At 44.8% G+C, this 9,799-nt stretch overlaps 1 long non-coding RNA gene across 1 annotated transcript; it reads left to right on the forward strand.

Moving 5' to 3' along the window:
• Window positions 1-2,326: 2,326 nt before the first annotated feature.
• LOC135549035 (uncharacterized) lies at window positions 2,327-5,954 on the forward strand. Its single transcript, XR_010456921.1, has 2 exons — window positions 2,327-3,902; window positions 4,831-5,954. It is a non-coding gene; the product is annotated as an uncharacterized LOC135549035 (long non-coding RNA).
• The last annotated feature ends 3,845 nt before the right edge of the window (window positions 5,955-9,799 follow it).

Below are 9,799 nucleotides of genomic sequence, written 5' to 3' on the forward strand. Positions count from 1 at the left end.
CCATAGACTTAACTAGAACACCCCACTAAGCTACAATCCCAATACAAACACACCACATACAAAAACCCATGCCACACCCTGGCCTGACCAAATAAATGAAGACAAACACAAAATACTTCGACCAGGGCGTGACACAATGTCTCTCAGGATAAATGGATGAGATCAATGAAAATGAAGTATATTTCAAATCTTGGTTACTGCCCCTTTAAATGGCAGTTGTTTCTACCACACACATCAAAATTCTAAAAGTGAAATGATACTACAATCAAATTATGTTAAATCAGCTTTTTAGTACTAATGTGGATTGTACATTGAAATAAAGCTGCACATTAAGTAAAAAATCATATTTACGTTTTACAGAATATGCTAATTAAATGGAAATGAAATAGTCTGTTTTGGTTATTTTTAAAATTTCAGATAACGTTATTTACATATAATAAGAATTAAATTGATATTTTGCTATGATTTGCCAATAGTTTCTTCTTGGGGTTAATATGACCGCAGTTGGTAATCCATATATGTAAAATATGTTGGTAGTATGATGGTTAAACAGAAACAAAACCCACTCAAACAAACATTATGTCAAAAACAATTAAAATTCTCAAATGTACAGTTGGCTTGCTGAAGTGGAATGAAACGCACACTGGTTCAGGAGAAATCTGTAATAATTCAGGTTGAATTCACATACATTAAAGTGGCAATCTGATATTCAAACATCGACAAAGCTGACACCAATAAATGTTTTGTTGCTGAGGGGTGGGGCTGGATACAGTTTTTAATTTAACCTTCATTTAACTAGGCAAGTCAGTTAAGAACAAATCCTTATTTACAATTGCGGCCTACACCAGCCAAACCCGAACCCGGACGACGCTGGGCCAATTGTGCGCCGCCCTATGGTACTCCCAATTGAGGCCAGTTGTGATACAGCCTGGAATTGAACCAGGGTCTGTAGTGACACCTCTAGCACTGAGATGAAATGCCTTTAGACCGCTGTGCCGCTCGGGAGCCCTCTGACCACTCTCAAATTCAAAGTTGGAGCTATGGATGCAAGGATTGCGCACTTTATTTTAGTTCCAATAACGAGAGCACTACATAAATCAAACGCCTTCAAAACATGGAATTCAGACAGTGTGGTATTACAGAATAGCCTGACCAATGGGATTCAGACAGTATGGTATTACAGAATAGCCTGACCAATGGAATTCAGACAGTATGGTAATACAGAATAGCCTGACCAATGGAATTCAGACAGTATGGTATTACAGAATAGCCTGACCAATGGGATTCAGACAGTATGGTATTACAGAATAGCCTGACCAATGGAATTCAGACAGTATGGTAATACAGAATAGCCTGACCAATGGAATTCAGACAGTATGGTAATACAGAATAGCCTGACCAATGGAATTCAGACAGTATGGTATTACAGAATAGCCTGACCAATGGAATTCATACAGTGTGGTATTACAGAATAGCCTGACCAATGGAATTCATACAGTGTGGTATTACAGAATAGCCTGACCAATGGAATTCAGACAGTATGGTATTACAGAATAGCCTGACCAATGGAATTCATACAGTATGGTATTACAGAATAGCCTGATTTGATCTGACACATTCTTTTCTAATTTACTTAATTTGTGATTTGTTGTTACTTAAATAGAAAACGTAACATTTCTAAACCTCTAATTCATACTAGTTTATCCAACCAAAACCCCTTTCTCAGGGACTGTCTCTTGTCCCATCACATACAGCTATCTTCACTGTCTGCTTAAGTAAATAATCACCACTTACAAAAACAGATCATCATTGGGCAATACACCCTGAAAACTAACCCTTCTATTGTTTGTTTCATTGCTTTGTCCCTCTGGCCTGAAAAGTATATCAATGTGAAGAAAGGTTTGAGACGGGTCCAGTTTGGTCCTCCCTGGTCAGTCACCTGTTTGAAAGGCTACTCCCTTGTCTTGTCTAGAATGCTCTTATTGTGGTCCCAGTTTGAGATATCAGGTGAGTGGACTGTTTATTTTTACCTTGAGCTCAAGATCACAGACATTATTATATAGGAAAAGGTTAAATAGAATATAACATTATTACATTCTGTAAAACACTTGTCGTTGTCTTTTTGTCAACCCCCCCCCCCCCCCATGTGTGTGTGTATGTGGGGGTGTGGTTGCGTGGCAGTTTAGTTCTGGTCTGGAGAGGGAGGGGGAGGAGATGAAAGGAGATAACTGGGGAGGAAGAAGAGAGGAGAGGGATGGGAGAGGAAGGAGAGGGGGTGGAGGAGAGGAATGGGAGAGGGATGGGAGAGAGAGGAGAAGGATGGGAGAGGAAGGAGAGGGGGTGGAGGAGAGGAATGGGAGAGGGATGGGAGAGAGAGGAGAAGGATGGGCGAGACAGGAGAGAGGAGGATATTCTGTTGGGCCGTAAAAGGATGGTTGACCTGAGCTCCCCATGAACATCAGTCTCAAATCTTTTTCTCTCTGTCTCTGTCCTTTGCTCTCTCTCTGTCTCTGTCCTTTGCTCTCTCTCTGTCTCTGTCCTTTGCTCTCTCTCTGTCTCTCACTATTTCTCTCTCTCTCCCTCTCTCTCTCACACACACACACACTACTGAAAAATGAATGGGGAGGCATGTGAGCGAGAGGGTAGATGTACGGCGTGTCACAGTCACAAAGGCTTAACAGAGCGCCTGGCATCACGCTGCAGAACCATTGGGTGATTACATTCAGAATCCAGTCAGCACTGTCGTCTCTCTGTGTGTCAGTGTATGTCAAGTGGAATCACTCTGTGTGTGTGTAACAGAGAAACAGACCAGACCAACAGACATAGGAGCAGTCCAGACCAACAGACATAGGAGCAGACCAGACCAACAGACATAGGAACAGTCCAGACCAACAGACATAGGAACAGTCCAGACCAACAGACAGAGGAACAGACCAGACCAACAGACATAGGAACAGACCAGACCAACAGACATAGGAACAGTCCAGACCAACAGAGAGAGGAACAGTCCAGACCAACAGACAGAGGAACAGACCAGACCAACAGACAGAGGAACAGTCCAGACCAACAGACAGAGAAACAGACCAGACCAACAGACAGAGGAACAGACCAGACCAACAGACATAGGAACAGTCCAGACCAACAGAGAGAGGAACAGTCCAGACCAACAGACAGAGGAACAGACCAGACCAACAGACATAGGAACAGACCAGACCAACAGACAGAGGAACAGACCAGACCAACAGACATAGGAACAGACCAGACCAACAGACAGAGGAACAGACCAGACCAACAGACAGAGGAACAGACCAGACAAACAGACAGAGGAACAGACCAGACCAACAGACATAGGAACAGACCAGACCAACAGACAGAGGAACAGACCAGACCAACAGACAGAGGAACAGACCAGACCAACAGACAGAGAAGCAGAAGAACCCCAGACCATGCTGCTGAGTGACTGTGTGCACCGGAGTGTGTCTATTGGTGTGTGTCTGTGTGTGTATCTGTGTGTGTATTGGTGTGTATCTGTGTGTGTATTGATGTGTATCTGTGTGTGTATTGATGTGTATCTGTGTGTTTATTGATGTGTATCTGTGTGTGTATTGGTGTGTATCTGTGTGTGTATTGGTGTGTATCTGTGTGTGTATTGGTGTGTATCTGTGTGTGTATTGATGTGTATCTGTGTGTGTATTGATGTGTGTATCGGTGTGTGTATTGGTGTGTATCGGTGTGTATCTGTGTGTGTATCTGTCTGTGTGTATATCTGTGTGTGTATTGGTTTGTTACTGTGTGTGTATTGGTGTGTCTTTTTGTGTCAGATGACAGTGGTATGGTGCTCAGGAAGAGCTGGCCGTGGAGTTGGTCGTTAATGCTGTCTCTCCTCTCTCTGTCTACTCACGGTAAGAACACTGCTGTGTGTCTGTGTGTCTCTGTGTGTGTGTCTGTGTGTGTGTTTGTTTGTGTGTCTGTGTGTACGTTTTTGTGTATGTGTGTGTGTCTGTGTGTCTGTCTGTCTGTGTGTGTGCGTGTATCTATGTGTGTGTGTGTGTGTGTGTGTGTATCTGTCTCTGTGTGTGTGTGTATCTGTCTCTGTGTGTGTGTATCTGTGTCTCTGTGTGTGTGTGTGTGTGTGTATCTGTGTCTCTGTGTGTGTGTGTGTGTGTGTGTGTGTGTGTGTGTGTGTATCTGTGTCTCTGTGTGTGTGTACACTGCATATTGAAATGTGTGTGGACCCACCCAGCGAGGACCATCTGCCCTGTAGTCCCAGATAACAACATTCTGTCACAATGTATCAGTGTCAACACACGCACACACTATCTTAACATGTTAGTGGCCAACAAGTGTAGCTACCCCAGCACAAGGTGCACCTGTGTAATTGTCATGCTGTTTAATCACCCTTCTTGATATGCCACCTGTCAGGTGGATGGATTATCTTGGCAAAGTAGAAATGCTCACTAACAGGGATGTAAACACATTTGTACACAACTTTTGAGAGAAATAATCTTTTTGGGGATAATTTATTTCCGCTCATGAAACATGTGACCAACACTTTACATTTTTGTTCAGTATAAATGCAATAGGCAGTGAGGTAGTTTGTTCTACTACCTGTCTGTCTAGTCTGTTTTAAAGATTCCCTCTCTCCTCTCCCCCTCTCTCTATTCCCCTCTCCTTTCTCTCTCTCTCTTCCTCCTTCCTCTATCCCCTCTATCTCCCACTCTCTCTCCCTCCTCTCTCTATCCCCCTCTCTCTCTTTCCCTCTGTCTCTCTCTTCCTCCCTCTCTCTCTCGTCTTCTCTATATCCCTCCTCTCTCATCCCCCCTCTTTCAGTCTAACCACCTCTCTTCCTCTTTCTATCCCCCTCTCTCTCTTTGAAACTTTCTCCCTCCTTTCTCCCTAGGTGTTGTCATGAAGTTGCCTTCTTTGGGTACAGCGAGTACCATCCCCCTCTCTCTGTCTCCTACAACTAGGCTGCTGTGGTCAGAGAGGTCATAAATTCCTGGAGGAGATGATCTCCTCATGGCCACAGTGAATTTTCATAGAGAACAAAGGAATTTCTTCCACCTCACAGAACTTGAGGTCCGAACAACATTTATGTTCCGGAGAAGGTATAAAAGATCGGTGAAGAATCCAGCTACAAACTGGTCCGTTTGGTGCAATTTGGGGAAGCTCATGGGAGACGGTGTGGCCACATTACCATAACTCTGTTTATATAATAGCCTCAGATATGAGGTTTACATCTAATTGTTGTATAAGATGAATGAGTGAGGATGATACTGTTTGTGTAATGTGATTTTGGACTTTTTAATGAAGGAAACTCCAATTCCCCTTTGAGTTTAACTAAATCAGAGGACCGCCCATGAACCCAGACCAGCTTACCTCGATAACAAGAGGGCCAAGGTTTGAGATGATTGCTGAATCTTTTAACCATCCCACGTGGTTAAACTCTTAGACTATGGATACCGACAGAATAAGAACAAGTCTTTGATATTAATTACTAGTCTGCAGCTAGGAATTCGGTATCATTGAACTCGAAGAACGACAACCGCCGAAACATCTATATCGAAATGAATGAATGTCACTCTGAACTATTCATTCTAACCACGACAGAGAGACAGAGAGAGAGAGAGAGAGAGGACGAAAACTCTTCAACAGAAACAAACTTTTCAGCAGAGATCCCGACGACACACTGAGCGTAAAAATATATATTAATTGCAACTGTTCCCGAATGAGTGAGCATTTTGGGGCAAATGATTAGCATTTCAATTGTTATAATTATCAACTATCTTATCTCAGTCGACCCCCACTTCCCTGTTGTACACCAAGCCGCCATGCCGGTTTAGCCCACTAGAGCACATTCCCCTATCATTTCTTGTAACCATATTTACTTTGTTTGTTTGTGTGTGCACTTCTGTGATTGTTTAGTTAGTTAATAAATAAATGATTTAAGACAATTGATGTATGGATGACTCATAGTGAGACTGGGTTCGTGCAGATAACCAACAATTTATGACGTTTGGAATGAGACTAATGTGAGGTAAAATAAATTATTAATTAATTCAGAAGACTATTGACCAGATATGAAAATATCTGAAAAGTTATATTAGGAAAATTATAACTTTGTAATCTGAATATTTTCCTTGGTGCCGCGACTTCCTAGTTAATTACATTTGCCTGATTAGTTAATCACGAAATGGTAATTACAGAATATTTGATAAAAACTAAAAGTCTTCAGTTAATGATAGTACTTCCGGCGCCGACAGAGATGGCAGCCTCGCTTCGCGTTCCTAGGAAACTATGCAGTTTTTTGTTTTTTTTTACGTGTTATTTCTTACATTAGTACCCCAGGTCATCTTAGCTTTCATTACATACAGTCGAGAAGAACTACTGTATACAAGATCAGCGTCAACTCACCATCAGTACGACCAAGAATATGTTTTTCGCGACACGGATCCTGTGTTCTGCCTTACAAACAGGACAACGGAATGGATCGCATGCAGCGACCCAAAAAACGACTCCGAAAAAGAGGGAAACGAGGCGGTCTTCTGGTCAGACTACGTAGACGGGCACATCGTGCCCCACTTCCTAGCATTCTTCTTGCCAATGTCGTCTCTTGACAACAAGGTTGATGAAATCCGAGCAAGGGTAGCATTCCAGAGGGACATCAGAGACTGTAACGTTCTGTGCTTCACGGAAACATGGCTCACTGGAGAGACGCTATCCGAAGCGGTGCAGCCAACGGGTTTCTCCACGCATCGCGCCGACAGAAACAAACACCTTTCTGGTAAGAAGAGGGGTGGGGGCGTATGCCTTATGGCTAACGAGGCATGGTGCGATGAAAGAAACATACAGGTACTCAAATCCTTCTGTTCACCTGATTTAGAATTCCTCACAATCAAATGTAGACCGCATTATCTACCAAGAGAATTCTCTTCGATTATAATCACAGCCGTATATATCCCCCCCAAGCAGACACATCGATGGCTCTGAACAAACTTTATTTAACTCTTTGCAAACTGGAAACCATTTATCCGGAGGCTGCATTCATTGTTGCTGGGGATTTTAACAAGGCTAATCTGAAAACAAGACTCCCTAAATTTTATCAGCATATCGATTGCGCAACCAGGGGTGGAAAAACCTTGGATCACTGTTACTCTAACTTCCGCGACGCATATAAGGCCCTGCCCCGCCCCCCTTTCGGAAAAGCTGACCACGACTCCATTTTGCTGATACCTGCCTACAGACAAAAACTAAAACAAGAAACATTGACGAATACGCTGATTCGGTGTGCGAGTTCATTAGAACGTGCGTTGAAGATGTCGTTCCCATAGCAATGATTAAAACATTCACTAACCAGAAACCGGTGGTGTCTGGTAACATGACTGAATACAAACAGTGCAGCTATTCCCTCCGTAAGGCTATCAAACAAGCTAAGCGTCAGTACAGAGACAAAGTAGAATCTCAATTCAACGGCTCAGACACAAGAGGCATGTGGCAGGGTCTACAGTCAATCACGGACTACAGGAAGAAATCCAGCCCAGTCACGGACCAGGATGTCTTGCTCCCAGGCAGACTAAATAACTTTTTTGCCCGCTTTGAGGACAATACAGTGCCACTGACACGGCCTGCAACGGAAACATGCGGTCTCTCCTTCACTGCAGCCGAGGTGAGTAAAACATTTAAACGTGATAACCCTCGCAAGGCTGCAGGCCCAGACGGCATCCCCAGCCGCGCCCTCAGAGCATGCGCAGACCAGCTGGCTGGTGTGTTTACGGACATATTCAATCAATCCCTATACCAGTCTGCTGTTCCCACATGCTTCAAGAGGGCCACCATTGTTCCTGTTCCCAAGAAAGCTAAAGTAACTGAGCTAAACGACTACCGCCCCCGTAGCACTCACTTCCGTCATCATGAAGTGCTTTGAGAGACTAGTCAAGGACCATATCACCTCCACCCTACCTGACACCCTAGACCCACTCCAATTTGCTTACCGCCCAAATAGGTCCACAGACGATGCAATCTCAACCACACTGCACACTGCCCTAACCCATCTGGACAAGAGGAATACCTATGTGAGAATGCTGTTCATCGACTACAGCTTGGCATTCAACACCATAGTACCCTCCAAGCTCGTCATCAGACCCTGGGTCTCGACCCCGCCCTGTGCAACTGGGTACTGGACTTCCTGACGGGCCGCCCCCAGGTGGTGAGGGTAGGTAACAACATCTCCTCCCCGCTGATCCTCAACACTGGGGCCCCACATGGGTGCGTTCTGAGCCCTCTCCTGTACTCCCTGTTCACCCACGACTGCGTGGCCACGCACGCCTCCAACTCAATCATCAAGTTTGCGGACGACACAACAGTGGTAGGCTTGATTACCAACAACGACGAGACGGCCTACAGGGAGGAGGTGAGGGCCCTCGGAGTGTGGTGTCAGGAAAATAACCTCACACTAAACGTCAACAAAACTAAGGAGATGATTGTGGACTTCAGGAAACAGCAGAGGGAACACCCCCCAATCCACATCGATGGAACAGTAGTGGAGAGAGTAGCAAGTTTTAAGTTCCTCGGCATACACATCACAGACAAACTGAATTGGTCCACTCACACAGACAGCATCGTGAAGAAGGCGCAGCAGCGCCTCTTCAACCTCAGGAGGCTGAAGAAATTCGGCTTGTCACCAAAAGCACTCACAAACTTCTACAGATGCACAATCGAGAGCATCCTGGCGGGCTGTATCACCGCTTGGTACGGCAACTGCTCCGCCCTCAACCGTAAGGCTCTCCAGAGGGTAGTGAGGTCTACACTCGCATTAACATCTACTAATCATGTGTATGTGACAAATAAAATTTGATTTGATTTGACTTTTGATTTGTAAAGACATGACAGTGCAATGCTCAGGACTATATGTGGAATAAGGGCTCTCGTTGTGATTGGGTGGTGACAGACTTCCAGGTGCTGTGTGTGGTAGAGGGTGTGGCCTCTGACACTCAACCTACTTATTATCATCATTGTCTTCTTCGCTAAGCAACACCACCGCTTCAGGACTGAGAACAGGCGACTCCGCAAACGCAGGTCAGTTTGTGTTGTGTTTGTGTGTGTATGTTATGTATGTGTTTGTGTATGTCATTTATTAAACGATCGTGGAGATCGACTCATATTTGAGAGTATAAATGGCACGTTTGTCACATCAATGAAAAATTAGCCATGTGGCGCCATTAGCCATGTGGCGTCTTTAGCCATGTGGCGCCGTTAGCCATGTGGAGCCATTAGCCATGTGGAGCCATTAGTCATGTGGAGCCATTAGTCATGTGGCGCCATTAGTCATGTGGAGCCATTAGTCATGTGGAGCCATTAGCCATGTGGCGCCATTAGCCATGTGGAGCCATTAGCCATGTGGAGCCATTAGTCATGTGGAGCCATTAGTCATGTGGCGCCATTAGTCATGTGGCGCCATTAGCCATGTGGAGCCATTAGTCATGTGGAGCCATTAGCCATGTGGAGCCATTAGTCATGTGGAGCCATTAGTCATGTGGAGCCATTAGTCATGTGGCGCCATTAGCCATGTGGAGCCATTAGCCATGTGGAGCCATTAGTCATGTGGAGCCATTAGTCATGTGGAGCCATTAGTCATGTGGAGCCATTAGTCATGTGGAGCCATTAGTCATGTGGAGCCATTAGTCATGTGGAGCCATTAGCCATGTGGCGCCATTAGCCATGTGGAGCCATTAGCCATGTGGAGCCATTAGCCATGTGGAGCCATTAGTCATGTGGCGCCATTAGTCATGTGGCGCCATTA

Source organism: Oncorhynchus masou, chromosome 12, assembly GCF_036934945.1.
Source record: "Oncorhynchus masou masou isolate Uvic2021 chromosome 12, UVic_Omas_1.1, whole genome shotgun sequence".
In the NCBI taxonomy this organism is placed as follows: domain Eukaryota; kingdom Metazoa; phylum Chordata; class Actinopteri; order Salmoniformes; family Salmonidae; genus Oncorhynchus; species Oncorhynchus masou.